The following is a 5,788-nucleotide window of genomic DNA, read 5'->3' as shown; positions in this document are numbered from 1 at the left end:
GGGCAAGTCACTTAATCCCAATTCACACACACACACACACACACACACACACACACACACACACACACACACACACAGAAATGATAGGTACCAAATGACATTGTAAGAAATAAAATTAATTATATTTGGGCAGCTAGGTGTCTCAGTGGATAAAGCACCGGCCCTGGATTCAGGAGGACCTGAGTTCAAATTTGGCCTCAGACACTTGACACTAGCTGTGTGACCCTGGGCAAGTCACTTAACCCTCATTGCCCTGCCAAAAAAAAAAAAAAGATGAGATTGGCAGAGACACAGAAGTTAGACTGAGGAGTAGAGATTGGAGATGGGAAATGCTGCAATGAAACTATTACAATAATCTAGCTGGGTGGCAGAGGGTCCATACTCTGGTGGTAGCCATGGTAGTAGGCAAAAGAGAAAAGAAGATGGATGCCCCAAATGCTTTGTAGGGAGACTTGGTTTTGCTTTCTGATGAAACCAAGAAAGAATCTAAGGTAATATCTTAGTTTTGAATATAAAAGACTAGATGCTTGGTGGTTCATTAGTGTTCCTGTTATTCCCTAGCCCCCCTTCAACAACTTCTATTGTCAGTGTTTTTCATATTTTCCAATCTGACAAGAATTCTCTTAATTTGTAATGGTCTCTTTGCAGGCCTTCTAACCTCCCATGCAGCTGCATATCTTTGCCAGAATAATCTTTCTTATGCATATATCTATTCACATCTGCTCAAAAATGTAAAGTGGCTCCTGAATTTAAAGTACTTTCTGAATACAACTCAAATCCTCCTGCCTGGTAATGAAAGTCCTCCATAAACTATCACCATCCTACATTTTTAACCCTACGGTGTAATTGATATTGTTTCTCAACATATACCCTATGGTCCAGCTAAACTGAACTATTTCTCCCTCTCCACCACCTTCTAACCTCTCCTTATGGCTCAGGAGAAAAAGCTGGAATTGAAGTCAGAGGACCTGGGTTTCACCACTTCCTAAATCGGTGCCCTTAGGCAAACTTCTTAATCTCTTAGGACCTTGCTTCCCTCTTCTGTAAAATTAAGGGCAGATAGAACCAGATACCTTCCACAGGCACTGGGTTCTCTTGGCTCTAGGTCTTGGTTGACTTGGTTGCTATTTGCTGGTTGAATTTTTACCCATCCTTTAAAATCTGATTTAAGCGCCACCTCTTCTAGAGTGCCTTCAGTGATCATTGATTGCCTTCTAGCTAAGATCTTCTTTAGCATTTTGCTTTCTTTTTCACTTTTTTTCATTTATTTAGAATTTTATTTTTTCCCCAAATGACTAGCATTTTGCTTTTTAACACATTTATTCCTTTATATAATACTCTGAATTATAGCTATCTATGCCTGTGTCTTAGACTCTTAGAGGACAGAGGGTTTGCCTCTAAGTCAGTAAGACCTGGGTTCAAGTCCTGCCTTTGATTTTTTTTTTTTAGTGAGGCAATTGGGGTTAAGTGACTTGCCCAGGGTCACACAGCTAGTAAGTGTTAAGTGTCTGAGGCCGGATTTGAACTCAAGTCCTCCTGACTCCAGGGCCGGTGCTCTATCCACTGCACCACCTAGCTGCCCCCTGCCTTTGATTTCTATTGCCCACATGACCCAGGGAAAGTTACTCACCCTCTCAATCTCCTCAGAAAAATTGTTAAGTCTGTTTGTTACAGAGCAATTGCAGATTTGCATTACTAGAGTGAATTCACTCACAGGCCCAGATGGACCTAATGTGTCTTTTTACCTTACTTGGAGCAAGAACCATATCTTACCTGATTTTATCTCCTCCAGTTCCTTTCATAAACATTTTTGTCATTATTGTTCAACCAGACTTTTTTTTTTTACAACTGAATATTTGCATGTCAAAAATCATTGTGTGTTATTTTGGTGTGGACTTTTAATGGAGGGTGGGTCATATCAGAGTGCCAGGGCTTCCCAAACCTTACCCTAAATTTGATTTGTTTAGTAATTCAGTTTAGTTTTTTGGTGTTTTGGTAAGAATGAATTATGGTTGGATATTTCTTGTTTTAATAGTAACTAAAGCGAAGGATAGGGGAAGGGATCTTGATCTCTTATTATAAAATAATTCTTGCTTAAATTATCTGGATTTATATATTTTTAGGACTCTCAATGGCTCTGGTCTGATGCATCAATGTCTTAAATTTAATCTGGAGGTTAAATTATATTCTGCATGCAAGGAGATATCACATCATTAAATGAGCTTTTTTTTTTTTTCAGCATCTGTTTGTGCTGAACCTCTCCAAATTCTCTATATTTTGATTACAGGGAAAAGATTTGTTTAGATCACGATAAAATTCATTAGGAGCAATGAAAGAAAACTTACTTTATTTTCTTCTTTTTAAATTGCTATTTTTAGTATATTATTAGGTGAAAAGTTACTCTCACTCCATCTTGACAACGCCTATTAGGTGAAAATGCCCATTATGATCATTTCACTTGTGAAAACTTTAGAAAGATTGCTTGTGCATAACCATTGCCAAAAAAAACAGCATGACTAGGGATTATTCCGTGTATTGTACTTAGCATTACAGAGACCAGCAGCGAGGCTGCCCTTCAGGGGGCCTGCATCATCTATTTTGGTTTCACTGAATACTTTCTGGTGAGGATATATAATAATTGCAACAGAATAGTAACTTTATTCTCCAACATAATGATTAAAGAATATCAATAATGCAGGCTCCAAGGCACAAAACAGACTCAATGCTATTTCCTTTTCAGTCTAGAGAAAGCCAAAATGAACTATCAATGAAGGTTATGGTCCATCAGCCTAGAAATCAATAGAAAAATAAGTCATTGCACAGCTCAGCCCAACTCAGCAAGGGTCTTTCAAATTGCAAGAGTCTTTAGGAAATCTTCTAGGGAAAGAAGTGTATCTTTCTTGTTGCACTTTAATTTTGAGAACATTTTTAGTTCATCAGGCATCAGCATCACACCTCACTGGAGTGCAAAGATACCAGAACAGCTATAAGTCAGGTATTTGTAGTTTATTTTATTAGTACTAACCAAACCACAAAATAGATAAAACAGTTTTATGACCTACATCTGGTTGAATAATAAAACATATGGCAATGGAGTAAAGTATGTGCAGCTGTAATTTACTGTAAATATCCAACTCAAGATAGCTATAGAGATAAAACCCTATGGTATCCACTCAGAGTTTATCATATTATACATCACGGGCTGAATATTTATGATACTCAGACATTTGTGGTTTGTGTGTTAATTAACCACTTTGGGGGCATTCTCTTTGGAATACTCTCTTTTATATGTAATAGGGAAACTGTGGATTCAGAAAGAGTGCAAAAGTGGAATACTTCTTTGCTTTATACTTTTAAAGTGATTTTCATATGGAGAGGCTTCAGTTGACCAGTCCCTACTGACTTCACGGAATTATAAGTCCAAGACAAACAGAACATCTAACTCATGCTTGTTTGTCCTAAGATGAAGAGAGAGATTCATGGTTAAGATGTGAGAAATTAAGAGTCGTAATGAAAGAAGCAATGAAAAGAAAGACACTGTAAAGTGGGATAGATAGAGAAACCTTCTAACATTCACTCTGGTTACAAATACATAGATATTCTAATGTATATATACGTGTGTGTGTGTGTGTATGTATGTATATCAATATCAGAAGGAAATGAGCCACCTTATGAGTAATAGGATTTTTCCATGTAAAGGGGAAATATATGTGTGTATGTATATATAACTTAACTATACATATATTATATATTTGTTTTCCAAAAGTGTATCTATCTATCTATCTACATATATGTTTATACACCCTTAGAAATATGAATACAGATTTATATACACTTTTGGAAAACAAATTATGGTGAAATAAATTCCTTTGCTTTTTTTTTTTTTTTTTTACTGAGGCAAGTGGGGTTAAGTGACTTGCCCAGGGTCACACAGCTAGTGAGTGTTAAGTGTCTGAGGCCAGATTTAAACTCAGGTACTCCTGACTCCAGGGCTGGTGCTCTATCCACTGTGCCACCTAGCTGCCCCTGCTTTTTTTTTTTAAAGTGAAGTCTTATGTGACTTCATATATTAGAAGATTATAGTTAATGAGTAGCTTAGTCCTGAACTAAAGTAATTCAATAACCAGTTGTTGGTTTGGAAGAAAGCTGAGGAGTTAGGGATAGCTGTGATACATGCTTGCAGTCTCTGCTCTTGAGGAGTCTGAGGCATGTAGACTCATCTCCCTGAGTTCAAATCCAGCCTCAGACACTTACTAGCTATGTGACTCTGGGCAAGTCGCTTAACTCTGTTTGCCTCAGTTCCTTATTTGTAAAGTAAACTGGAGAAGGAAAAGGCAAAATACTCTGGTATCTCTGACAAGAAAACCCCAAATGGGATCACAAAGAGTCATGACTGAATCTTCAGTATGTACTTAAGTCTGGCACCAACCGATATGATGAGCCTCCGGAAAGAAAAGGCTGTCATCAGGCTGACTAAGGAAAAGTGAAGCAGAGTTGATTGGAAAAACACAGCAGGCTCAAGCTTCCAACAATATTGGGATTAGGCCTGTGAGTGACCACTGTACTTTCAGTCAGACCTAGAAATAGAACATCAAAAAGAAAAACAAAAAGAAAGAAAAAGACCCGGGGAACTTAGTAGATTTTAACTCAATATGTCAGTATTGTGATATCAATTTAGAAAAAAAGGCATATAAAATTTAAGATTCCATTAAAATATATATAGTATCCAAAACTACTATAGTTCTACTATATACCTCATCATAGAGAGGGTCACTACCCTGGGAACTCCCAAGACTCAAGAAACACTTCTGCTAAGCTGAAAACACTTTCTCCTTCTTCTTCTCCTTCTCCTTCTTCTCCTTCTCCTTCTCCTTCTTCTCCTTCTCCTTCTTCTCCTTCTCCTTCTCCTTCTCCTTCTCCTTCTCCTTCTCCTTCTCCTTCTCCTTCTCCTTTTCCTTCTCCTTCTCCTTCTTCTCCTTCTCCTTCTCCTTCTCCTTCTCCTTCTCCTTCTTCTTCTCCTCTTTCTTCTCCTCCTTCTCCTCCTTCTCCTTCTTCTCCTTCTCCTTCTTTTTATTTTTTTATTTTTTGCAGGGCAATGAGGGTTAAGTGACTTGCCCAGGGTCACATAGCTAGTGAGTGTCAAGCGTCTGAGGCCAGATTTGAACTCAGGTCCTCCTGAATCCAGGGCCGGTGCTCTATCCACTGCGCCACCTAGCTGCCCCCAACACTTTCTCTTTCTGAGGACCAGCCCAACTAAGCACAGAGAGGCTCATCACCGGTAGCCTGCACACTTGGTGACGAGTCCTTTGTGAATGACAACCCATGAAACAATGAAAAATCGAAAATGGTCCTCAGTTCAGAGTAGCCTTAGTCTTCACAAATTTACGTGTCATCCTTGAGCAGGGGCCATACTAATCTTCTCTGTATTGTTCCAATTTTAGTATATGTGCTGCCAAAGCGAGCACAAATAATGCCTGTCCTCAAGGAGCTTACATTCTTTATTATTATTTTTTTTGCAGGGCAATGAGGGTTAAGTGACTTGCCCAGGGCCACACAGTCAGTAAGTGTCAAATGTCTGAGGTCAGATTTGAACTCAGGTCCTCCAGAATCCAGCCAGGGCTGGTGCTTTATCTACTGCACCACCTAGATACCCCCAGAGTAGCCTCATTCTTATGGTGGCAGAGGGGTAGAAAAGGGGGCAAGGGGTGCTGAAAATGTATTAGTATTCAGACCATCATTAATTAAAACATTAATTTTGGTGTTGTTATTCTAACTATCTTATCCAGTG

At 38.7% G+C, this 5,788-nt stretch overlaps 1 non-coding gene across 1 annotated transcript; it reads right to left on the bottom strand.

Annotated features, from left to right (window-relative positions):
- Nucleotides 1–5,358: 5,358 nt before the first annotated feature.
- LOC122752155 lies at nt 5,359–5,465 on the bottom strand. The gene has a single exon (XR_006355951.1). It is a non-coding gene; the product is annotated as a U6 spliceosomal RNA (small nuclear RNA).
- Nucleotides 5,466–5,788: the final 323 nt, after the last annotated feature.

The sequence above is a fragment of the Dromiciops gliroides genome, chromosome 3 (assembly GCF_019393635.1).
Source record: "Dromiciops gliroides isolate mDroGli1 chromosome 3, mDroGli1.pri, whole genome shotgun sequence".
In the NCBI taxonomy this organism is placed as follows: domain Eukaryota; kingdom Metazoa; phylum Chordata; class Mammalia; order Microbiotheria; family Microbiotheriidae; genus Dromiciops; species Dromiciops gliroides.
Note: the sequence above shows the minus strand (reverse complement) of the source record. Positions and strands in the feature narration are given on the sequence as shown.